Raw genomic sequence first — 27621 nt, forward strand, 5'->3', positions numbered from 1 at the left:
AAAATGTTAAAAAAGAGAAGTACATTCTATTAAATTATATTTGTAAAATATGTGGTACCACAGTGTATTTTTAATTTTTTAACATCTTTAAATCTTGAGTAAAATGTCTACTTTATATAGTACCGCAGTAATACCTACAAATTACTGTGCTACTTCAATTTTTTTTTTTTTAAATGTGCAGTTCTCCCTAAACTGCTGTAAAAATATATAGCAAATTGTAAATGCATTTCTCTATTTATTAACACTTTAAGTGGTAATAGATAGTGAACAAAAAACCTACTACTTAATTACATCTAAGACCCTAACCAGAATGTAGTGAACCTCAGACAAAATGTGCTGAACACAACATGGCTACCTTCGGTAAAGACAGCTATAATATTTTACATATTTTAACTTTAAAACTACATGTACTTTTCCCACCTATTCCTAACAGTTACCATTTTCACCAAATAATATATTTTCCTGTCCCATTTCAGCTACATCTACATCTGTTTACACGCTTTCAGGATACCTCTATTTCAATTACCACACTTCACTCTGTGTCACTCCACTGTACGCTATAGAACTCTACTCCACTCTACGCCACTCTACTCTACGCCACTCTACTCTACGCCACTCTACTCTACGCCACTCTACTCTACGCCACTCTACTCTACGCCACTCTACTCTACGCCACTCTACTCTACGCCACTCTACTCTACGCCACTCTACTCTACGCCACTCTACTCTACGCCACTCTACTCTACGCCACTCTACTCTACGCCACTCTACTCTACGCCACTCCACTCTACGCCACTCCACTCTACGCCACTCCACTCTACGCCACTCCACTCCACGCCACTCCACTCCACGCCACTCCACGCCACTCCACTCTACGCCACTCCACTCTACGCCACTCCACTCTACGCCACTCCACTCTACGCCACTCCACTCTACGCCACTCCACTCTACGCCACTCCACTCTACGCCACTCCACTCTACGCCACTCCACTCTACGCCACTCCACTCTACGCCACTCCACTCTACGCCACTCCACGCCACTCTACTCTACGCCACTCTACTCTACGCCACTCTACTCTACGCCACTCTACTCTACGCCACTCTACTCTACGCCACTCTACTCTACGCCACTCTACTCTACGCCACTCTACTCTACGCCACTCTACTCTACGCCACTCTACTCTACGCCACTCTACTCTACGCCACTCTACTCTACGCCACTCTACTCTACGCCACTCTACTCTACGCCACTCTACTCTACGCCACTCTACTCTACGCCACTCTACTCTACGCCACTCTACTCTACGCCACTCTACTCTACGCCACTCTACTCTACGCCACTCTACTCTACGCCACTCTACTCTACGCCACTCTACGCCACTCTACGCCACTCTACGCCACTCTACGCCACTCTACGCCACTCTACGCCACTCTACGCCACTCTACGCCACTCTACGCCACTCCACTCTACGCCACTCCACTCTACGCCACTCCACTCTACGCCACTCCACTCTACGCCACTCTACTCTACGCCACTCTACTCTACGCCACTCTACTCTACGCCACTCTACTCTACGCCACTCTACTCTACGCCACTCTACTCTACGCCACTCTACTCTACGCCACTCTACTCTACGCCACTCTACTCTACGCCACTCTACTCTACGCCACTCTACTCTACGCCACTCTACGCCACTCTACGCCACTCTACGCCACTCTACGCCACTCTACGCCACTCTACGCCACTCTACGCCACTCTACGCCACTCTACGCCACTCTACGCCACTCTACGCCACTCTACGCCACTCTACGCCACTCTACGCCACTCTACGCCACTCTACGCCACTCTACGCCACTCTACGCCACTCTACTCTACGCCACTCTACTCTACGCCACTCTACTCTACGCCACTCTACTCTACGCCACTCTACTCTACGCCACTCTACTCTACGCCACTCTACGCCACTCTACGCCACTCTACGCCACTCTACGCCACTCTACGCCACTCTACGCCACTCTACGCCACTCTACGCCACTCTACGCCACTCTACGCCACTCTACGCCACTCTACGCCACTCTACGCCACTCTACGCCACTCTACTCTACGCCACTCTACTCTACGCCACTCTACTCTACGCCACTCTACTCTACGCCACTCTACTCTACGCCACTCTACTCTACGCCACTCCACTCTACGCCACTCTACTCTACGCCACTCCACTCTACGCCACTCCACTCTACGCCACTCCACGCCACTCTACGCCACGCCACTCCACTCTACTCTACGCCACGCCACTCTACGCCACGCCACTCTACGCCACGCCACTCTACGCCACGCCACTCTACGCCACGCCACTCTACGCCACGCCACTCTACGCCACGCCACTCTACGCCACGCCACTCTACGCCACGCCACTCTACGCCACGCCACTCTACGCCACGCCACTCTACGCCACGCCACTCTACGCCACGCCACTCTACGCCACTCCACTCTACGCCACTCCACTCTACGCCACTCCACTCTACGCCACTCCACTCTACGCCACTCCACTCTACGCCACTCCACTCTATGCCACTCCACTCTACACTGTTCCACTACACGCTGTTCCTCTATACATCACCCCACGACAATCAACTGTACACTATTACACTCTACATCACTCCATTCTATGACACTAAACTCTACGCCAGTCCACTTTGCCACACTACATTCTTTGCTATTCCACTGTACGAGACTCCATGCTAACCCACTCTACGCTTCAGTCTGCGTTACTACATGGTACGCCAGTAACACTCAATGTTATACACTCTCTGCGTCTCCACTGTATGCCACTCGACTCGGCGCACTATACTCTACGCTATTCCACTGTACCCCACTCCATTTTACAATACTCCATTCTGCTCCACAGTACTCTATTACACTATACGGCACACCACTCTACCTCACTCCAGTCTATGACACTCCACTCTAACCAACTCCAGTGTACGCTATTCCAGGTCCTCGTTCCACCTTCCCCTCAATGTTGAGATCTCGCTTGTCCCATGCCAGCTGATTGTGTTAGTTTTTGCTTTGGTTAAAACTCAATTTTAATTTTACTGCTACTGTTTTCCCTTCAAGATAGTCCTTATTCTCTGTACCCTCCCAATCTTGTCGTATTTTTGCCATAATTGTTGTTTAAATTGCATTTGTTAACATTTGTTTAGTTCCTCAAAGTCCTTTATAACTTTGTTAGTATTGTTGCAATTGTATTGTTTTTTTAATTGCATTTCTGTAATTTATTCCTCCTGTCATTCCAATGCTCCCCCTGCCGACCGCTCGCTTTTCCCACCATTTTTGATGCTGCGCTTTCCTTCTGATGGATACATCTGCCAGTGGATTCCTCACCTTGTGAATATCCCCTGCGCCAGCAACGTTCGGAAACTTTTGTAGCAGTCCACGCCGATGGGGTCGAAGACGACGTCACAGACACGGCTCCGCTCGCGACTCCGCTGACGTCACCAGCTCAATAAGAAGACCTAGTCGGCGTGATGACGTCAGTTCCCTTTTTTCCGCGCCGTCGACGCCAACGGATTTCGGGAATAGTTACTAGTAGCTTCACTGTTACTTTGTGTATTTTTCTGGTTTTCATTTGTTTCTCTTCGAGAAGATGTCGACAAGGAAGTCGGGTTTCAAGCCCTGTCGGGAATGTGGCAAGCACATGTCTATTACAGACCCACATGAGGACTGTTTGGGGTGTCTCATCCGACCACGATGTGGATGGTTGTTCCAGCTGCCGCAAAATGAGCTCGAAAGCTCTTAAAGAGAGGGAGGCGAAGCTTTTCATCGCTCGGATGAAGAAGGAAAAAAGAGGAAGAAGGAAGTCTAGATCTAGATCGAGGTCGGCGTCAAAGTCGACTTCGGGGCATGCTTCCAGAAGCAAGAAGCATAAGAAGAAGAGGAGGCATTCTTCTCATCATCACTCTGATAAAAGTTTGGCTCCGAAGTTGAGGTCGCCGACTCGACGTCGGAGGGAGTCCGTGTCTCCTTCTCCAGTCTCGACGTCACCTCCAGTTCCTTCTTCTCCGGTGGCTTCGCCGGCTCCATCTCCGGTTCCGGTGCCATCCCCGATGCCGGTTCCATCTCCGGCTTCATCTCCGGCTCCGTCTCTGGCCGTGGTTGAGGATCTTCAAGCCCCAGGTGAGCCTGTGACGCAGTTTGTTCCACCGTCGGTGCCGGCAGGCCCGAATCCGGTGATACCTGACCAGTACCCTGCATTCCCTGGACCAGGTCAGGACCCCACGCATTATCTTAATGCCATGTACGGGGTGTATTCAAGGGCCATGTATACCTCTGGTGCACCTGCGGGTCCGATGGCTTTTAATTTGGGAGTGCCGCAGGTCTATCCTCAAGCTCCATTCATGCCATTCTTTCCGGCGATGCCGTCTTTGCATCTACCGGCGCCGAGGACATCGACGCCGCTTCCCTCTTCACCGGCGCCGACTCAACCTCGTACGACGCCGGCCGCTCCTGTGGATCCACGTTCGATGCCGGTGCCGGCGCCATCGGATTCGAACATGGCGCCGCCGACGCCGCTGGTGCGGATTCGATCCAGAAGGGAAGCACAGAGAGTGATGGATGAAAGAAGGTATCTTTGGAAGAAGCTGAAGAGGGAGAGCTGGTTGAGTCTGATGAGGTGTTTGAGGAGCTAAAGGAGGCAAGTGGGCAGGATTTGTCTCCTGAGTGGGAAATCACTCCACCATCAGATGAGCCCTCAAAAGATGCAGCACCGTACTATGCGGTCATCAAGAAAGCTGCGGAGCTGTTAGACCTTCAGTTACCAACCAAGGAGTTCAGGTCTAACATTCTTACTGAGGTGCTGCATTCGCCTACTGCAGTCTCGGAGCCTTTATTGCCTTTTAATGAGGCCATTATTGACCCTGTATTAGAGGGATGGCGCAAACCTTTTACGGCTCCTGCGGTCTCTAGGACAGTCGCAAGGAGGTATAGGGTGGCTCCAGGGGACCCTGAGTTTTTAACTTCGCACCCATCGCCTGAGAGCCTGGTAGTTCAGGCTGCTTGTTCGGGAAAGTCCAAGGGTGCCTTCCCCCAGGTTCCAGGGGACAGAGAGGCCAAAAAGATAGACCAATCGGCCAAAAAGGTCTTTTCATCGGCCAGCATGGCCCTAAAGTCGACAAATGCAACTTGTCTGTTGGGACGCTATATCCATGCCTTTATGGACTCAGCTAAAAAATTGGCACCAAAGCTATCAGAGGAGGATAGGGCTGGCTTCAATGAAGTTCTGACTGATGCCCAGGCGGCTGCACGCCAAGTGATTCAAAGTGGACTGGACACAGCAGACTCAGTTGCCAGAGTCATGGGGTCTTCTGTCGCCACCAGGAGGGGTGCGTGGCTAAAGTCCTCTGAATTCTCCCCGGATGTGCAGTCGACTTTGTTGGACCTGCCATTTTATGGGTCGGATTTGTTCGGCAAGAAGGTGGATGCTGCTCTCGAACGCTTCAAGGAGAGCAAGGCTACGGCTAGGTCATTGGGCCTTCAATCCCAGCCAAGGGGATCTTTCAAAAGATAGAGGCTTCGGAAGGGCGACTTTTCGCTCTTACAGTCAGACCCAGCAACAGCAGCAACAGCAAGGTTTTTTGTCCAAAGGGTACAGAGGAAGAATCAGGGGTCGCACACGTGGCCGTCAACTCTCCTCCTCCTCTTCCTCCTCTTCTTTCTCCTCCTCAGCCCCTCCCACCACCGCAAAGCAGCCCTAGATTCGACATTCCGGATCATGCTGGTCCTGTGGGGGGCCATTTTCTACAAGATTGGGAATCTGTAACTACAGATCTCTGGGTTCTGGATCTTGTAGAAAATGGGTATGCCCTTCCCTTTCGGGAATTCCCTCCAAATTAACCTCCTTGTCAAGGGGCTTGCTCGGAGGACCACCGTCTTCTCCTGCAGGAGGAAGTCCTGAAGTTGTTTCAGAAAGTTGCGATAGAGGTGGTTCCAGAGCAGGAGAGGGGTCAGGGATGCTACTGGATCTCAGAATCTTGAACCTTTTTCTAAAACAAGAGAAGTTCAAGATGCTCACCCTTGCTCAGGTTCTTCAAGCGCTAAATCAGGAAGACTGGATGGTGTTGATCGACTTGCAGGATGCGTGTTTTCACATCCCAATCCTGAAGTCGCACAAAGTATCTCCGCTTTACGGTAGGGTCGCAACATTATCAGTTTGCGTTCCTTCCGTTTGGTCTTACTTCTGCACCCTGAGTCTTCACAAAGGTGATGGCAGTGGTGGCAGCCCATCTCAGAAGGTCGGGGATCTCAGTTTTCCCTTATCTGGACGATTGGCTGATCAAAGCGGAGTCGCCAGAGAGGGTGCTGCATCATCTGCAGGATACAACTCAACTGCTGTACAAATTGGGTTTTTCGATAAACGTGCCCAAATCTCACCTGGTGCCCTCTCAGCGCAACCTGTTCATAGGTGCGGTACTGGACTCTACTGTGTCGGGCATTCCCTCCTCCTCAAAGGATTCTCGACATACAGGAAATGATTCCTTTGTTTTACAATGGAGCGGTCGTTCCAGTTCTGAAGGTCCTTCGCCTGCTCGGTCTGTTTGCTTCCTGCATTCTGTTGGTGAACCATGCATGCTGGCACATGAGGGTGCTCCAGTGGTGCCTCCGCAGGCAGTGGTATCAGCACAAGGGAGATCTCAGGGAGTCTGTGAGGATCTCCAGAGAATCTGCGGCGTATCTGTCTTGGTGGAGCGTGGAGGGCAATCTGTCTCAAGGAAAGCCCTTTCATCTACCTCCATCGGTGGCCACAGTGATTACGGATGCATCCACTTTAGGGTGGCGTGCTCCTCTGGGGGATCTGGAGATCAATGGTCTTTGGTCTCCGGTGGAAAGGTTGATTCACATCAACCTTCTGGAATTGCGGGCGATTCGTTTGGCACTCAAGGCCTTCCTCCCTTCGCTTCGTGGTCAGTCTGTTCAAGTCCTGATGGACAACACTACCGCGATGTGGTATATCAACAAACAGGGAGGAGTGGGGTCTCTTCGTCTCTGCAGATAGGCTCTGCGTCTATGGTCCTGGGCTCAGGACCATCAGAATTGTCTGATGGCAAATCATCTGGCCTGAGTTCTGAACGTACGTGCAGACCATCTCAGTCGGCAGTTCTCCGCCGACCACGAGTGGAGGCTTCATCCGGAGGTAGTTCATCACGTCTTTCGGATGTGGGGGGACTCCTCGGGTGGACCTGTTCGCCACTCATGAGAATGCTCACTGCCCGTCGTTCTGCAGTCTCCAGTATCCGATGCAGGGAGCGTTGGGGGACGCGTTTCAGTTGAGTTGGGGATCTCGACTCCTTTACGCGTTTCCTCCCATACCCTTGATTCCTCTGGTTCTGAGGAAGATTCGCCAAGACCGGGCCCAAGTCATATTGGTCGCCCCGGATTGGCCAAGAAGGGTGTGGTACACAGATCTTCTCCACCTCTCCTCGTGCCCTCCGCTCCGTCTCCCTCTGAGGGCAGACCTCCTCTCGCAGTCGGAGGGGCAGGTTCTACACCCCCACCTCCAGAGCTTGCACCTTCATGCCTGGAGATTGAACGGGGCAACCTGAATTCTTTTTCTCTCCCGCCTGACGTGCTGGATGTAATTTTGTCTGCCAGACGTCATTCCACCAAATCCATATATTCCTATAGGTGGTCTAAATTTGTTCTTTGGTGTGGAGAGAAGTCAGTTGATCCTTTGAAGGCTCATTTATCTGACATTCTACAGTTTGCACTTTCTCTTGCTCAGCAAGGTTTTGCTGTGGCTACTGTAAAAGGATACTTATCGGCTTTCCTTTGCTTGCCGGATCAGCCGTCATTGTTCAAATCACCTATTGTTCTTCGTTTTCTTAAGGGCCTCACAAACAGGTTTCCTCCTACTCCCTTTATTGTGCCTCAATGGGACTTAAACCTTGTCTTGACTTATCTTATGGGTTCTCCCTTCGAGCCCTTACACAAGTGTCCCTTGAGACTATTGTCCTTTAAGACGGTTTTCCTCATTGCAATCACCTCGGCAAGGAGGGTAAGTGAGCTTCAAGCTCTTGGTTCAAAACCCCTATTTTTGACCATTCATGCTGATCGAATGGTACTCCGGACCAGGGCTGCATTTTTGCCTAAGGTGGTAACTCCCTTCCATATGGGGCAGTCCATTACCCTTCCTTCCTTCTATCCTCCACCTCACCCTTCCAAGGAGGAGGAGAGACTTCACCGCTTGGACCCTAAGAGGGCGGTGAGCTTCTACCTGGACAGGACAAAGGACTTTAGAGTTGATGACCAGCTCTTCGTGGGCTTTGTTGGCTGCAGGAAAGGTCGAGCGGTGCACAAGCGCACCCTTTCCAGATGGATTGTCTTGTGTATCAAGATATGCTACTCTTTGGCTGGTAAGGAACCTCCAGAGGGTTTAAGAACTCATTCCACTAGAGCAAAGTCTTCCACTTCTGCTTTGTCTAGGGGGGTTCCTGTGGAGGACATTTGTAGGGCGGCAACTTGGGCCTCCCTTCACACCTTCGCAAAACATTATTGCTTGGACACCGAGGTGAGGAGGGACGGACACTTTGCTTGTTCCGTCGTTCAGGACTTTCTGGTATAGAAGGGTGGACACCCTCCTCCGGGAGTGGGGACTGCTGTGGAATCTATTCACAAGGTGAGGAATCCACTGGCAGATGTATCCATCAGAAGAACAAGTTACTTACCTTCGGTAACGCTTTTTCTGGTGGATACAGTATCTGCCTGTTGATTCCTCACTGACTCACCCGCCTACCCGTTGTCCATCCTTCTATACCTAAGATTCTGTTAGTGATGTTTCAATCTGCTATTCTAATGATGGTATTTCAAAATGTACTTGTTACTGTCAAAGGCATTGTGTTTTTACTTTTGCTTTTCTACTTATTCTCCACACTGTGTATGTGGCTTTGCATATTGTATACTGTGTATATATTGCTGTCAGTCCGTCCGTGAGCCTCGAAGGCACGGAAAAAAGGGGCGGATCTGACGTCATCATGCCGACGAGGTCTTCTTATGGAGCCGGTGACGTCAGAGTCGCCGCGAGCGGAGCCGTGTCAGTGATGTCGTCTTCGACCCCATCGGCGTGGACTGCTACAAAAGTTTCCGAACGTTGCTGGCGCAGGGGATATTCACAAGGTGAGGAATCCACAGGCAGATACTGTATCCACCAGAAAAAGCATTACCGAAGGTAAGTAACTTGTTCTTCCCGCCTTACTAGCCCAACCCACCAACTCCCAGTGCGCTTCCTTCCACCTAGGACCTACTTAATGGAGACCACAGTGTGGTAGGTGTGCCAAAGGCAAGCCTGTCTGCACCTCTCTGTGGCTGGACCACGCCCAGCTCCAGGAACCCTGGCACTCCTACCACTCGAAGATACACCGAGCTCTGAGCCCTGGAAACCAGACTCTACAGCAAATGCTGCTGTCGCACCTCACCTCAATTTACAGTAGGACCTTTTTCCTGCCGACATTCTCTTCTGCAACAACAGAGCACGCACAGTAAACACCACCACGCAGATCACAACCACCTTAGAACTACTCCACTGCCTCCTGTTCATCGTACGATCTCTAAAAGCACGCCACGGAGATCTAGGACATCAACACCTCCCTCACCCCTGACATCCTCTTCCTTACTGACACCTGGCTCACCCTCTTCATCTGCACTCGACATCGCCTCAGCAACGCCCAGCAACTACAAGATAGCACACTGAAACTGCATAATAAAAACAGAGGTGGAATCGCCATCATCCACAAGGAAACCATCCTCTGCACCACCACTGCAGACAGCGCCACCCTGATCATGGAACACCTCAATCTCCTACTCCAAACAAACCGCAAAACCACCATCAGAGGCACCCTCTGTTAGAGAACTAAAGGACCTCGCTCTACGATCCCCAAATTCATCGTTCCGCTCGCCATTGACTCCAATAACTACATCTTCCTTGGAGACCTCAATTTTCACTTCAATGATCCTGACGACACCAACACCGCCAGCCTCCTCGAAAGCATAAACAACAACATCCGCCTCACCCATCTAGTCACAAACCCCACACCTATCGCAGGACACATACCTGACCCGATCTTCATGGGCAGCGACCGAGTCAAGTACAGCCATGTCACCGAGCTCACCTGGAAAAGACCTCGCCATCGTCCACTTCACCAACACAGGACCCCCCACCCAGGCACCACCACCAAGCTGCCCAGCACCTCTCACCAAAGCTGGAACAAACTACCAGAGAGTCAATGGGCAGGCGCCCTTAACACCTCCCACCCAGACACATCGACCAGCATAGAATAGGCTGTCAAAAACCTCTCCGCCTGGATCACTGAGTGCACAGACTATCTCCCCCGTCAAGTCCACCAAACTCAAGAGATCCTCCCAACAGGCGAGTTGGTACACCACAGAACTGCCAATCTCTAAACATTACTGCAAACAACTTGAAAGGAAATGGCAAACCAGCAAAGAGACCTCAGATTGAGCCTCATTCAAAACATCCATCAACCAATAGCACCCACCCCTCAGAGACTAAAAGGAGCACCCTTGCCAACCGCATCCGAACCAGCTCTAACCACAGCAAAGAACTATTCAACATTGTCAGAGTTCTCCAACCCCTCTGCCACCGAAAATACCACCCCTTCCGAGGAACTCTGTGACACCCTGGCAGACTTCTCCCACGACAAGATCCTCCACCATCTAGAAATACTTTGAACCCCAACCCACCGACATCCTCAGCATCCTTGCTCTCACAGATGCTAACCACCTGGGACTATCTCACCACACAACACCAATGCCATCACAAACTCCATCCACGCAGGAGCACCTACAGACCCCTGTCCCCACCAGATCTTCAACCTCAGGAGCAAGATGATCAGTGACGAACTCACCACCATCTTCAACGCATCCATCAGTGCAGCCACTTTCCCCAAAGACTGGAAACACGCAGAAGTCAATCTCCCTCTCAAGAAACCGCCTACCAACCCCCGCACACACGAAGTACCGCCCCATCTCTTTGCTCCTCTTTCCCGCCAAAGTCCTTGGAAAGACGATTTATCTCCAACTCACGGAACACATGGAGAACTATCTTCTGGACATCTCCCAGTTAAGATTCCACACCAACCACAGCACATAAGCCACCCTGATCGATTCCATCGACGACATCAGAACCCTTCTTACCGCATCGAAAAGGTGGCCCTGGTCCTCCTCGACCTCTCAGAAGCATTCAAATACATATTCTACCATAATCTAATCAAGAGACTTTCCCACATTGAAATCCAAAGAGACACCCTTGAATTTATTGCCTCCTTCCTCACCAGAAGAACCCAGACAATCCGCCTTTCACCTTGGAACCTAAGAACATCATCTGTGGCGTCCCTCAAGGCTTGTACCTCAGCCCCTCACTGTTCAACACCTGCATGACCCCCTTAGCCAAAGTCGTCAGAACCCAGGGACTAAACATCATTCATATCCTACTTCGACACCCAGCTCATCCTTTTGCTATCAGAAGACCGATCCACCACGATAGTCAGCTTCCGCATGTGCATGTCGAGTGTCGCCAACTAGATGAAAGACAATTGCCTGAAACTCAGCACAGACAAAACCGAATACTGATCTTGAGGAACAACCCCTCCCTGTAGAAAGACTCCTGGTGGCCTGCCGAACTCGGACCCTCACCCACTCCAGCAGACCATGACAGCAACCTCTGCATCACCTTGGACAGCAAGCTCACCATGAAAATCTAGATCAACGCAGTCTCCTCTGCCTGGTTACTTACTCTTCTCATGCTCGGTAAGATCTTCAAATGGCTTCTTGGCAACATCATATGAACTGTCATTCAAGCCCTAGTCACCAGCCAGCTAGACTATGGCAACGCACTCTACACAATCACCTCGTAACTCATGGAGAGACTGCAGCCCATGCAGAATTCAGCAACCAGACTCGTACTTGACCTCCCAATGAGTATCCACATCACCCACCTCCTCAGGAAGCATCACTGGCTCCCCATTCAGAAGGTGTGTCAATTGAAGATGCTGATCCACATCTTTAAAGCCCTGAACAACCAAGGACCAGCATACATCAACCAAGACCTGAAGATCCATCAACACTCCAGAAACTTGTGCTGTGCCTCCCTCTCGCTCGCTCACACCCCTCACATCCACCAAAGCAACAGCGAAGGATGCTCCTTTGCCTACCTTTAGGCGAAGTGCTGGAATGACCCCCCTACATCTCCAGACCTCTTCTTCTCTGCCAGAATTCAGCAAAGTACTCGAGACCTGGCTGTTCGACTGAGTCAACAATGCAGCAGAATTCACAGTGCCTGGATACCCTCACGTATTATTTATTAGCCACGCTTTACAAGTCCTGTTTGATTAAGTGATTGATGCACTCCAGTGTACACCACTCCGCTCTCTTGAACTCTGTAGCCACACTTCATTAACTTTACCTCCAGCAATTTCAATGCACTGCTTATACACTTTTATATCAGTTAAACCATGTAAAATATTATTTACAATAATAGTTACGACATCAAAAATCATAACTTTTACATAGTGCATGGTAGAGTGGTGAGTTATAGTTAATGTAGTGTGGCTACACTATGAATGGATGTACAGAAGGTGTTGCATAAGTTATAACTTGGTAAGTTTAGAAAGTTTTGTGTACTTTAAATTTTGTTTGTGGCTAAAGAATAAAGTAATATAAATTTAAAGGTTGTCCATAAATCATAAATTCAAGGCATAAATATAACTAAAGAATTTCTAATGGTTGTGTACTTTAAGTTTGGTTTGAATAGAAACAAAAAATAAAGTTTTCCTAACTATAACCGTTTATCCTTTGTTTTTTTCATGAAAAAAAAAAAATATATATGTATGTACATATCAATGGTGAGATCATAAATGTCACAGTCATGAGTGCTGTAATATGGGAGTAACTATAACTGGTGAATTTCTGTAGTTTTTTTTTTTATTTAAACACAATAATATTGTCACTGAGCTATTCACCAAACTTTAACGTCAGTTTAACCGTTGTTGTTTTGCCACTGGGTTGTTATAGTTAGGATTGCTTGTCCATAGATAAGGTTTTTTTGGGTTAGATAATAACTTTGGTGCCATATGATGAATCGTCGCAGAAATTCACTTCAGCTCCTTCCTGGAATTTATGGGGTGATCCGTCAAACAGAGGCCAAGAAAAAAAGGGATCCCAAAAGCAAATTTCCCCATGCATTTTCCATAGATGACTTTAAGCAACGTTACTGCTAAAACTGCTGAACTGAATTTATCAAAATTTGGCAAGAAGCTAGATCTTGGTCCACTGATATTGCTTTTCGTGATTTGGTGTAAACCTGTTCAGCAGTGTTTGAAAAATAATGGTACAAAAATATTAGTATATCTGGACTGTTGGGACACTCCCACTAAGTCTAGCAGGAGCGCTTATTCAAAACCAGTGCTTTCTGATAGGCCAAGGGAGCTTTTTGTCCCGTGAACCATCTCGCTATCACAGGAGCCAGACTACCGCGGAAGCAAGTGCTCTGATTGGCTGCTAGCAACATGAGAAAAATGTTGCTGCCAGCCATTAAAGGACTTTGGGATTAGTCCCCTGTCCTGAAGTAAAAATTGATACATGGGGCAGGGTACGGATACCCTGCCCCCCTAGGTCCCATGGGGGGGTACCCAGATGTAAATTTTGCTGCAACCCCTCTGGAGTTGCCCACCATTTTTTTTTATATATATATATATATGTGTGGTCAGGGGGTGTCAGTACGGCTCCCCTCATCAGCCCATTTAGGGCCCTAGAGGGCCCATTCCCTGGGCCGGGGTATAATAAAGTTGCCCATCCCTGGGGCCAATTTTGTAACAAAGGGAAGTTGGTTGCTTCCTGCACCATGTGTGGAGCTGGCTGGGGCTCTCCCTCTCCCTCTCCTTCTCTCTCTTTCTTTCTTTCTCTCTCTCTCTCTCTCTCTCTCTCCCTCTCTATATATATATATATATATATATATATATATATATATATATATATATATATATATATATATATATATATATATATATATATATATATATATATATATTATACACACATATCTCCACTCCAATGCTCACCTTATTTCAAAAGCAAGCAGGACACAGCTCCGGATAAAGTAAAATATTTATTGAGCAAATTCCCAGCTTTCGCTAAACAGTCCGTGGAACGTTGTGGCAGACGCGTTTCTGGCCATCATGGCCGTCATCAGTGCCGGTCTCAACAGGCTGGTAGATTTATCTGTTGGCTCAGAGATCACTCCTGATAAGCAGTCTCTTGGCTCCTCCTACTGAAGTCAGGTGGTTGACATTATACCGCTGGACTCCAGGAGAACTGCATGATGGTATTTGCAGTCCAACGTGGTACCTCATACAGTGATGGGGACTTCCAAACACCTAATAATGCCCCACAGTTCATGGCGCTGGACTGTATACTGCATATTTCACCTGGATATGTTAATTCAGCTCGCATCCTTGTCCGTATCCTTATCGGGCAACCACTCACTGCCTCCTCTCTCCCCTCGCAAACATAACAGCCCAGTGGCAGTAGTTTTCGCTCGGGGGGCACCGCGTTTGTACTCGTCGTACTCCTCCATAAGATTTGCTGAAAAACGCGGTGCTCCTGACCGAAAGGGCGTGTCCAAAGCCGGTATCAGCAAAACTGGCTATGTATCCACTCCAATGCTCACCTTATTTAAAAAGCAAGCAGGACACAGCTCCGGATAAAGTAAAGGATTTATTGAGCAAATTCCCAGCTTTCGCTAAACAGTCCGTGGAACGTTGTGGCAGACGCGTTTCTGGCCATCATGGCCGTCATCAGTGCCGGTCTCAACAGGCTGGTAGATTCATCTGTTGGCTCAGAGATCACTCCTGATAAGCAGTCTCTTGGCTCCTCCTACTGAAATCAGGTGGTTGACATTATACCGCTGGACTCCAGGAGAACTGCATGATGGTACTTGCAGTCCAACGTGGTACCTCATACAGTGATGGGGACTTCCAAACACCTAATAATGCCCCACAGTTCATGGCGCTGGACTGTATACTGCATATTTCACCTGGATAAGTTAATTCAGCTCGCATCCTTGTCCGTATCCTTATCAGGCAACCACTCGCTGCCTCCTCTCTCCCCTCGCAAACATAACAGCCCAGTGGCAGTAGTTTTCGCTCGGGGGGGCACCGCGTTTGTACTCGTCGTACTCCTCCATAAGATTATATATATATATTCTACTGGCGGTCGCCAGTAGATAGTTATAGTTAGGACCGTGTTTCCATAGGAAATCTGAAAATTCTATTTTGAATAACTTTGGCGCCGGTTGACGAATCCTCGCGAAATTTTCAAAACTAATGGGGCGCTCCGCTCAGCTCCTACCCTGAAAGTCTCGGGGCGATTCGTCAAGTGGGGGCCGAGAAAAAAGGGGGGCCCCAAAACGCGTTTTCCCCATGCATTTTCCCATAGGACCTTTAGTCGAAGGTACAGCCCGAACGGCTGAACAGAATTACTTGAAATTTGGCAGAGAGGTAGTCCTCAGGTCAGTCTGTTCAGTAGTTCCTGAGAAAATAGCATTTAAAAGCATATAAATATCTGAGCGCGTACCGTGCGAGCACCCTAACGTGCGCGAGCGTAATTCTGATTGGTGGTTACATGTTAGTCAACGTTCGAATCGGTCGAAATCAGGAAGTGTCGGCCGCCATTTTGTTTGTTTTCAGTGCGAGAGTGAAAAGGGAAGGTGGCGAACGTGAAAAGGGGGCAGGGTAGAGAGTTCCTGACCCCCTAGCCTTTGTCAGGGGGTCCCTGAAGGACCCCGAAGGCAGACATTTTTTCCCCCAAAAATTTTTTTTAAAAATCGCGGGGGTGCGCACACCGTGCGCGCATGGTGAAAAACCAAAAAAAAATATAATAAATTTTAATACGTAGTTTATTGTCAAATAGATATATAAAAAAAAAATACATACATAACTTAGCATTTAAAAAAACGTACAAATTCACTGAAAAAAACATAGGTTTCATACACGTTATAGTTGGGAATTAGCATTTAAAAAACCTTGCAAATTCACTTAAAAAACCATAGGTTTCACACATGTTATAGTTAGGTGGATATTTCACTCGTAAAAAACCAATGAAATTCCCCCGTTATAGTTAGTTCAGATAACTGTAACTCGCGCAACCGCCACTCTATCACAAGGATGATGTCATCAGTGATGTCATGAGTGAGGTCACTGACCATGTCATGAGTGATGTAATATGTGACATCAGCAGTGCATTGCGGGCGCGCGAGTTATAGTTATCTGAACTAACTATAACGGGGGAATTTCATTGTTTTTTTACGAGTGAAATATCCACCTAACTATAACATGTGTGAAACCTATGGTTTTTTAAGTGAATATATATATATATATATATATATATATATATATATATATATATATATATATATATATATATAGTTTGAAACCCCTTTTGGGGGGGGCGAATGTTGGGCACTGAGCCTGGCCTTAGGCCAAGTCCTGTTCCCAAACCATTGACACGCATGCCCTTTTGGGGGGTGGGGGGCATAACCTGTGGCCAGCCCTTTCACCCGTGGCAGACACCCCTTGTTGAGCATGACCTTAAGTCATGCAGCAGCAGATCCATAATAAATATACACACACATATATTATTTCCACTGAAAAAAACAAAGGTTTCAGAAAAATTATAGTTTGGCTCAGATTTCACTCGTACAAAACCTGTGAAATTCAGCATTTATAGATATCCGAGTTAACTAACTTATGCCTCTGCAATGCACTGCTTACGACTGCACATATTACATCACTCATGACATGGTCAGTGACATCACTCATGACATCTCAAATGACAGCATGCATGACATCATCCACAGAACCACTCGCATATCCACACAACCACTCATAGACCCACTCACACAACCACTCACTCACACATCCACTCACTCACACATCCACTCACTCACACATCCACTCACTGATGCATAGAGCCACTCACTCACCAATACATTTGAGCTGTTGTTCAAATATGAATTTACCATGAAACAAAAAAGACTTTTGATCTGGTAAAACAGGAACAGTTGGTTTAGTCAAACACTACGGCTGGGAGCACAGTTACAGAGTCGACCCACCGGGGGAGCGAGGAGAACCAACTGATATACCAGTCCTGCTGAGTAGCACCTCCCTCCTTACGCATGTCAGTTTGTACACAATGCAGTGTTTGGATGGCAAGAGCCAGAGTCCCAGTGTTCATGTGGTTGCCTGGAATGAACGTGTAACAGGGTGCACCGATTTTGGCACATACCCCTCCCTTCATTGCAGTCATCAAGCCCAACACTTACCAATGTTGCATCACCATGAGGTGGATTGCTCTTAGTTCTTCCTTGATTACAGTAAGGATGAGCTCAGTATTGTTCATCATTTGCATAATTGCCCATCTGGTTATTTGCAGCCAATGGCGGTTTGCTTTCGTCTGCATGGTCAAGAAGGGTATGGACCCTCCCGCATTGACTTGTGTGTCAGAAAATAGTTTAAATTCTTCTGGAATGTCCTTGAACTGAGCCCTGCCAGAATAATCAGCAGTTTTTTTTATTTATCGCGCCTAATGCAATAGAGTTGTCTTCTTCTGTAGAAGATTTGGTACAACTCTGACAAATCTTCTCCAGGAATGACCATGAAGGGGGTGTGTATGGTAACAAGGGAGTACAGGCCACGCCATCCAGGGACGAGCTGAGTGTAGGCAAGTTCACTGCATTGCCAGTAGGTATCCATAAGCTTGGAGGTGCCCTATTGCATGTCTGGTATGTGCATTGTTGCCCCCACAGTTGTCATTTGTGCGGAATGGAATTGTTCCGTTACCTCTGAAACTCAAGGAATACAGTGTAAGCATCTGATAGACATCTAGTCTCAGACTCCTTACCTTAGAGTATCCCAGGCTTCCGGCTGGATCCGGAAGCTTTTGCTTGAGCAATAACCTTGCATGTTGGTAGGTGGCATCGGTCAGCTCCACGTGGCGACGTCGTCCGTGCCGGAAGTGACGTCCGAGTCACCTATATAGGCACCACCTAGGCACATTGACATCAGTTCTTTTCTTTCCGCACCACCTAGCACAGATCTGTTAAGAGGGCTACCCTGTGTCAGTTTTTGACAGGCTTTTTTTGATGTGTAGGTTTTTTCCTCAATGTCAAAGAAGACTTCTGGATTCAAACAGTGTGGCACCTGCTATTGCACCTTGTCAGTGACGGACCCACACTCAATTTGTCTCTGGTGCCTGCTGCGCAACCACGACTCGAAGCCATGCCCAGACTGCCGGCCATGGCTTTAAGGGAGTGGTCCCAAAGCTGCTTGCTGCTCAGTTCTCAACTTCACTCCATTCTCCCTGGTGATCTTGTTTTCAGTCTCTGTCTCGGTCCAAAGTCCTCGTCCTCCTACTCAGTCATCTGGTCGGTCAGGTAAGGCATAAGAAACAAAAAGTTGAAGCTCTTCATCTTCTCCCCGTCGGTTGGGCCGACGTGATGGAGGAGTCTCAATGTTCTAAACCTAGTTCTGCAGAACCTGCGCCTGGGTCGGCTCTGCCCTTCCCTGCTTTTCCAGGAGCCGGAGCTACCCTCTGCCAGCTTAAAGAATTCTATGATGCCATGTGCCTCATATTTGGGCAACCTGACCCTCCCGACCCGCCTTCGGGCCCCGGAGGCTCAAAGGGGTCTCCATCGGGTTCCGCGCTGGCACCTCTGGTCATACCACTGCAAACTTTCCAGGTGCCAGCCCTTGCGCCGAGACTTCTGATGCTGCTGGCACCCCCTCCCCCGGCGCCACAAGCCCCTCTCATATTGCCTATGAGCCAGATTGGTGCCTATTGATGCCGATTCCAGCACAGACTTCACCCTTGGGTCCTAGGTCAGTTCCTCAGCCATCTTTTGAGGTGCTACAATGGAGTAAGATTGGGAGGGGTCACTGAACCCTTTATAAGGCCAGCCTGAACTTAAAATGGACTGGTATGAGGACTTTGGTGAGGCTAATGGACTGGATACCTCCCCAGATTCTGGCCTGCTTTCTCCCTCTACCGTGTCTACGTAGGAGGGCGCTTCACATGCTATGGTAGTGAGAAGGGCAGACGAGTTGCTGAACCTTATGCTCCCTTTAGTGAAAGTGAAGGCGAACATCCTGACAGAGGTCCTGCAGCGGGGTGTCTCCTCCTCAGAATCTCTTCTGCCTTTCCTCAAGGCCTTGACTGATGTCCTTCTGGTAACCTGATCCAAACCCAGCACGGGGGCTTCTGTGAATAGTACAGTCGCCAGGTGAGCCAAAATTCCTCACCAACCATCCTACCCCCGAGAGCTTGGTGGGCCAGACCTCTACCTCGCAAGTCGCATTCCCTTCAGCACCCACAGACAGGGAATCCAAGAGGGATAGTTGGGGTAAGAAGATTTTTTTCCTTCGCCATCCTTGCATTGCGGTCAGTGAACACTGCATGCCTACTGGGCCATTATGCCTACTCCTTGTTGGAAACGGTTGGACTAGTGCTACTACAGGTTCCGGAGTAGACCCGGGCCATTCTCTCCCAAGTGGTATCGGACAGGAAAGATGCAGCAAATTTCGCCATTTGTTGTGGGCTTGACACCACCACTCGCTGGGCAGAGCAATGCCATCAACAGTCGCTGTTCGATGCCGCGCCTGGCTCCGAACTTCTGGCTTTTATGGGGATGTCCAGGCTTTCCTTATGGACATGCCCTTTGATGAAACCTGTCTCTTAAGAGACCAGGCAGACATGGCCCTCGAGGGCTTTAAGGACTTGCAGGCTATGGTTATCTCTTTGAGCCTTTCACAGACCAACCATTCCCGTCTGCTTTTTACCCCTTTCGTGGCCACGGAAGGGGCTTTCAACCACACCATCCATATCCCAGCCATAAGTACAGCCAACTCTGCTCTCCTGTGGGTATGGCTCATTTCAACCCTCAGGGGTCAGGTGGCCGGAGGTCAAGTCCGTCCACTCCTCCCCCTGCAGCCTCTATACGTTCCTAGTCCGGCTCTTCAAGATCATGGGCAGCTGGTTGGTGACGGGATCAGCCATCACCTCCACCACTGGCAAAAAATCACATTGGCCAAGTGGGTTCTTCAGATAGTCCGAATAGGCTACTCCCTCCCCTTTGAGACTACCCTTTCCACCATGCCTCCAACTTACGACCGGCTGACAGAGGACCACCTGAACTTGCTTCAGGAGGAAGTCAGGATTCTCTTGGCCAAGGGAGCCATAAAGAGGATTCCGGTGCCAGAAGTCAACTTCGGTTGTTATTCTCGCAACTTCCTGGTCCTGAAAAAAGGAACAGGGCCTTCGTCCTGTCCTGGACTTACGAGCCTCAACTACTTCCTCAAAAGAATAAGGGACTCTGGTCTTTCTGCCCTAGGCCCCAGAGACTGGATTGTAGCGTTGGACTTGCAGGACGCCTATTTTCGCATTCCTGTACTGCCTGCCCATCAACGCTACCTGAGGTTCATGGTAGGCCATGAGCACTTTCAGTTCACAGTGCTCCCCTTTTGCCTTACCAGCACCTCTCGGGTGTTCACCAAGGTGATGGCGTTGGTCGCAGCTCATCTACACAGATCAGCTGTGCTAGTTTTCCCCCATCTCGACGACTGGCTGTTGAAGGCGAGTTTACCCAAAACTGTCCTTTCCCACCGCTAGACTACGGTGAATTTCCTGCTTTTGCTGGGGTTCACTATACTGACTTCTCAGACGCTCCCTTTCACCGGAACAGTTCTAGACAAAATGCAATTTGGGGCCTATCCTCCTGAACAGCAAGTCCAGTATATTCAGGCTGTGATACTGAAGTTTTAGCCTCTATCCTGCATTTCAGAGAGGCTGACTCTGACGGGCCTCATGGCCTTCTGCATCCTGCTAGTTACACTTGCCATATTGCCTTTGCGGGCTCTGCAGTGGGACCTGAAATTCTGGTGGGCACTGCATCAGTGGAATATCTCCTCCACAGTCCAGATCTCGGAGGGAATTGCATAGGATCTGCAGTGATGTCTGACCAACCGTTATTGGGTCAAAGGCAGACCCCTCTCCCTTCTCCAACCAGATCACACAGTAGTGACATATGCTTTACTCCTGCAATGGGGCAGCCATCTGGAAGAGGTGGAGATCAGAGTACTTAAGTCTCCAGCAGAACCAGGCCTCCACATCAACTTGTTGGATCTCCGAGCGATTCGCTTGACGTTGAAAGCTTTCCTTTCATCAAGGGAAATCTGGTTCAGGTGTTCACGGACAACGCCACCGCCATGTTATACTGCAACAAACAGGGCAGAGTAGGGTTTGGGAAGTCTTTGTCAAGAGGACCTGCGTCTCTGGACGTGGCTAGATCAGCAGAGCATTTCCCTGGTGGTTCAACAGGTTTCAGGTTCCCTGAACACCTGGTTGGATGAAATCAGCCATTTATGTCTAGCAGTTCATGAGTCGCGTCTCCATCTGGAGGTTGCGCAAGGCCTCTTTCAGAGGGCTAGAGAGTCTTGGTTGGATCTGTTTGCCTCTGCCGAGAACATGCAATGTCGGCAGTTTTGCACTCTAGAGTTTCTAAGGTGGCTCTCACTCTAAGGTGCTTTTTGTCAAGTGGAGCTCAGGCCTCCTGTACTCCTTTCCACCCATACCATTCCTGCCCAGAGTTCTCAAGAAGATCAGGAACACTGGGCCCAAGTCATCCTTGTGGCTTCGGATTGAGCACGGAGTGTCTGGTATCCTGCACTTCTGCAGATGAGCATTGATCCTCCGATCAGGCTACCCCTTCGGGTCCCCTTCTGTTGCAGCAGCAGGGGAGGGTCCTCCACCTGAACCTGTCAACTCTATGCCTTCATTGCTGGAGATTGAGCGGCAACAGTTGACCGCTTTCGACCTTCCTCCTAAAGTCTGCAATCTTATCTTGACAGACAGGCAGCCCTCCACCAAGACCGTATACGCCTTCCGGTGGAACAAATTTGTATCATATTGTACAGAAAAGTCTACTGACCCTCTGTCTGTTTCCCTTTCTGATGTATTGCTTTTAATTTTGACCATTTGCCAGCAGGGTTCTGCTTTGGGCACCCTGAAAAGGTATCTTTTGGCTTTGTCTACCTTCCTGAGGGTTACAGACTAACCTTCCTTATTTAAATCACCCACTGTGCATAGATTCCTGAAAAGCCTTAAACAAATGTTTCCACCTGCCCCTTTCATAATGCCTCAGTGGGACTTTAATTTGGTTCTCGCCTTCCTTATTTGTACTCCTTTCGAGCCCTCACATAATTGTTCCCTCTCGCTGCTCAGCATACAAAACCGCCTTTTCAGTGGCAATTACATCTACCAGAAGGATGAGTGAGCTGCAGGCTTTATCTTCCAAGCCTTCCTTCTTGACAATATTGCCTGACAAGTTGGTACTTCGTACTAGGGCCTCTTTCCTCCTGAAAGTGGTTACACCTTTTCATGTGGAGCAATCTGTCACCCTGCCCTCTTTCTATGCTCCTCCGCATCCCTCTAAAGTAGAGGAGCGACTCCACGTTCTGGACCCAAAAGAGTGTTGTTCTACCTTGGCCGCACAAAAGAGTTCCGGGTGGACGACCAGCTACTTCTGGAGTACATTGAAGTGAAGAAGGGTTGGGCGGTGCTGAAGAAGACAATCTGCCGATAGGTTGTCCTCTGCATCAAGATTTGTTAAGCTTTTGTCAGAGGCAGCCTCCTGACGGCTTAAGGACATGTTCCATCAGAGCTAAGGCTGCTACCACTGCATTAGCATGAAGGGGTCCCACTCCTGGACATCGGTCAGGCAGCAATGTGGGCATCCCTGCTCACATTTACCAAACATTAATGCCTAGATAATCAAGTCTGCAGTGATGACCAGTTCGGCTGTCAGTACTGCAGGATTTCCTGTCTAAACTGGTCTGCAGTCCCTCCTCTGTGGATGGTTTTGCCTGGGTATCAATTTAGAGGTAAGGAATCTGCAGCTAGTTGTCTTAAATATGAACAAGTTACTTACCTCCGGCAACACCTTATCTGGTAGAGACATGATCCAGCCGCAGATTCCTTACTGACGCACTCATTCTCCCTGCAATCGAGGGTCAGGGCTAATACCTTTCAGAGCTCTAGTTTTCAAACATCCCAATGTTAATACATTTCGAGGCTCCACGCTTCTGGCGTGGAAAGTCGTGAAAAAGTAACTGACTTCAGTACGCCGAGATAATGCCTTCAGTCCCCAGACCATCTCAGACTGTTCCTGAACAAAGTCTGGAATTGATGTGTTCTGTTCTGTGATAAAGCAAAGTACAGCACATCGCCGTCAAACCAAGCCAATTTCTATTTCTTTAGGCCAAGACAGAGGTCCTGGACTTCGGAGTTGGCCTTTAATTTTTGGTCCATGGTGACAGCAAAAATAATAGGGAACAGGGGGTCACCTCTATCGCATTCCTCTTGTTAGAGTCCGTTAGTTAGATAATCTGCCATTGACTTTTAAGTGTGATGAGGAGTGGACAAAATTGGTCATACATATATTTGGAAGGTTAGGGCCCACGCCTGCCTTAACACAAACTGTTTTATGAATTTCCAGTGTTTTCTATCGAAGGCCTTCTCCACATCCAGCAAGAGATGGTCCATTTGTGTGTTGTGTTTTTCTGCAGCATTAATCAGGTTATACACAAGCCGGGTGAGATCACCTGCTTGTCTGTGTTTGATAAAGCCCGACTGTTCCAGAAATAGTGATTGGGCCAGGCCTTGTGTAAACGCCAGACCAGGATGGAGGTGAAAATCTTCACATCAAAGTTTAACGGGGCGATCTGCAGGTAAGAGCCGCTGGAAGTAGTCTTTCTCTGGTTTCAGTAATAAGGTTATGATTCAGTCATCATTGATGTAAGCTCTCCGGTTTGGAGGAAAGAATTGTAAAGCATTGTAGGTGGAAGGGCCAATATGTTCATATATGCTTTGTAAAAGGATGCTGATGGCCTGCCAGGGCCCTGTCAGGGTTTGAGTTGTTTAGTCACGGTCCAATATTTGTTTGTTATTGGACCATCTATCAGATGCCTCTAGTTGGAGAAGACCATGGACTCTATATACAGCTCAACCACTAGATGAAATGGCCCAAGACCAGTATTTAAAGTGGAGTAGTTGCAATTAAAATTCCTTCAGTGTGCCAGGCGTTGTGGTGTATGCGAGTCCAGCCTCCTTTGTAATTGCCGAAATAGTATGGTGCTTGTGTAGTTTGCAAGCTAACAATCTAGCGGCCTTATTACCCTTCTTGTAATTTTTCTGGTTATATAGAGTATTTTCGTTTCTCCTTCATCAGGAGCTGTTCTAGCTCAACCCTTGAAGTCCATAAATCTCTGTATGGTCTCAGAGAGCCGCCTTGTTTATAGCAGATTTCAAGTTCTAGAATCCGGCTCTTTAATTCCAATTATTTTTCATCTGACATTTGAGTAAAGTGGGCCGTATGTTAAATTAGGTCTCCCCTAATGACCACCTTGGCCTCATCCCATTGTAGTGGGAAATTGTCATTTTCCTTGAAATAATTTTCTATGGCCTCTCGAATGGATTCTCAAAATCTTATGTCCCAAAATTAAATTTCATTCATTGCCCAACGGTTCTGCACACATCATGGAGGAAGCGTGAAGTCTATATGCCTTAAAAGCGCAGTGTTCTGATAAGACCTTAGTGCTTATGCTAATGTCAAGGATTTGGGGATGCAATCCACCGTCTACCAAAAAGTCGAGCCTGGAGACGGTCCTGTGTAAGTTGGAGAAGAAAGTATGATCTCATTTTCCTTCATGTTGGGTTCACCCTATATCGATCAGGGATAGATCCACAATCCCATTTCCAAGAGAAAGAGGGGCTTGAATGCTCAAGTCTCCTACTGAGTAGACTTACCGTACTGCGGGTTGAGTGCTACATTAAGATCACCCCGAGCACTAGCTATTCCCTACGGAAATGCAGCGGTCTGTGGGAAAGATCATCATAGAATACATATTTGTGATCGATCATTGGTGCCGTAGACTGATAGCAAAGTCAGATTTATAGTTATGATTGTACAATCTAGGCTTAAGAATCTGTCCTCTTTGTCTGTTCGTTTTTCATGTGGAGTAAAGGGCAGGTCCCTATTCAGCAAGGTTGCTACTCCCATTGTTTTGTTAGGGGCTGTGGCATTATACAGAATGGGGTACTAACCGGTTTGTAATCTAATTGTGTCTTTGTCTGATAGGTGTGTTTTCTGTAATAGTAGCACATCTATTTCTTTGTGATGAAACAGATTAATTTGTAATAAATAAAATAACACCATAATGACTAAAATCCAATCAGTGGAGACAGAGATACGAGTTTTTAAAGTTTGAATTAAAAATAGCACCAATACAAAGCACCATGCTAGACAGCAGGACATTACTCTTTCTGATCTTCATTGATCGAGGAGTATTCTTAGCATAGGTTTGTGATGCCCACTTTTATGCCCAGTGCCAGCCTGTCCTCCAAAGAGCTTGGTGTTTACTTTTCTTACTTTCACATCTAAGTGTGAGGATTTATGCGACAATCTTGCTGGGTCCGGGGGAGTACTTGAGGAAGGCTGCACAATGTTATTATTTTCTAGCACACAACAAAATTTAAATGTCTGTTAATGTACTATGCATATATTTCAGAATTAGAAAAGCTCAAATGAAGCACCTTTTTGGTAATTCTAAAGTGAGGTGGAAGCAAATATTTTAAAACTATCACAATAAATCAATGCAAGTGCTGGTATTTCCACACATTGTTTGTGCACTGTATACTTTTATTAGTGAAACTATGTTTCTGTGCAAATGTAATGATGATTTCAATTGAAAATATGTCTGTAATGTAAGTGTGCTACCACACCATACATATTTCATTCTACTCCACTCTGCACCACTCCACACCATGTCATTGCACTCTTCTATGCACCACTCCATGCCATTTCACTCTGTACATCTATTCTCTACACCACTCTATTAATTGCCAATGCACTCTACCCCACACTACTTTCCTATGCACCAATGCATTCTTCGCCACACAACACCCTGCACCACTCCAGTCTATGCACTCTACTCTGTATGCAACACTGTGCCCTATGCCACTACGCTCTGCACCAATGCACTCTACTCTGTACCACTCCACGGGAGTGCACTCTATGCCAATCCACTCTGCACCACTTTAATCTACACCACTCTATGCCACTGTATTCTACAGTGCGCCTCTGCAGTCTGCGCCTCTGCCCTCTACTCAATGTACTCTACACCACTATACTTTACTCTGCAGCACTTTACGCCATTACACTATACTCCAGTGCACTCTACGCCATTGTACTCTAAGCCACTCTATTCTCCCCTATACCGATGTTTCCATGCCACTCTACTCTGCATCACTCTACTCCAATGCACTCCTCGCAACTCTACTCTGTACCACGCCACTGCACTCTACTCTGACACAATCTACTTTACACCACTTCACTCTACTCTGAAACAATCTACTTTACGACGCTCCACTCTATGCAGCTCTATTCTACTCTACACCACTTCACTCTACACACCCCCAGTCGACAACACTGCAGTCTACCCTGCACCACTCTATTCTACTCCACTATGCCACTGCACTACACACCAGTGCACTCTGCACTGCTTTACTCAAAGCCAATACACTCTACGCCAATGTACTCTGCACTACTGCACTATATGCCACTATACTCTGTGTAACACTTTACTTTAAGCCACTGCATTCTATGCCACTCTATACCGTTAAGCTACTGCACTCTGAGCCATTGCACTTTGTCATTTTACTCTGCCTCACTCTACAACAATTCTTTGCAATACTGCACTCTGCCACTCAACTGAACCCCACTCTACACTGCACCACTCTACTCTCTGCCACTGCACCACTCTACACCACAACACACTACAATCTGCATCACTCCAGTCTATGCCACGTTACTCTGCAACATAGCACTCTAATCCACTGCACTATATGCCACTGCACTCTACTCTGCACCACTCTTCTGTTCGCCACTGCACTCTACTCTGCACCACTCTTCTGTTCGCCACTGCACTCTAGGTCACTGCACTCTACGCAAATCTATTAAATGTAATAGCGTAAACCAATGGGAGAGCCATCCTTGCCATAGTGACAAACAACCTTGGAGGATTTTCACTGCCAGGACATGTTAAACTTTAAAAATAGATAGCCTACTTCTTTAAATACTGTGCACCCTGCCATATGAGCCTCTAGGACCTACCTTAAAGGTGACATACAAGTATTAAAAAGGAAGACTTAGGCCTGGAAAAAGATTTACTTTGCCATGTCGAAATTCCCTTGGTACAAGTAGTACCATATACGAGGCACTTATAAGTAAATTAAATATCGGGGATATACCAATTTACCATGTTTAAACAGGGTAGCTCAAGCGCTTAACCCCTGGTTAGCGGGGGTAAAGTGCACAGAGTTCTACAACCATCAAAAATCGGGTTCAGTTAAAAGGACAAAAATCCTCGGTGACCATGCATGAAGGGCACATTTCTAACGTTAAAGGACCATTGGTCTAAAGTTTCCATCCATCAGCCTCCGGCTGC

At 48.0% G+C, this 27621-nt stretch overlaps 1 protein-coding gene across 4 annotated transcripts in view; it reads left to right on the forward strand.

The window, feature by feature from the left end:
- Positions 1 to 27621, forward strand: part of PIK3CB (phosphatidylinositol-4,5-bisphosphate 3-kinase catalytic subunit beta) — a 965971-nt gene that overhangs the window by 820933 nt on the left and 117417 nt on the right. The window lies entirely within an intron of this gene.

Source organism: Triturus cristatus, chromosome 11 (assembly GCF_964204655.1).
Source record: "Triturus cristatus chromosome 11, aTriCri1.1, whole genome shotgun sequence".
NCBI classification, from domain to species: domain Eukaryota; kingdom Metazoa; phylum Chordata; class Amphibia; order Caudata; family Salamandridae; genus Triturus; species Triturus cristatus.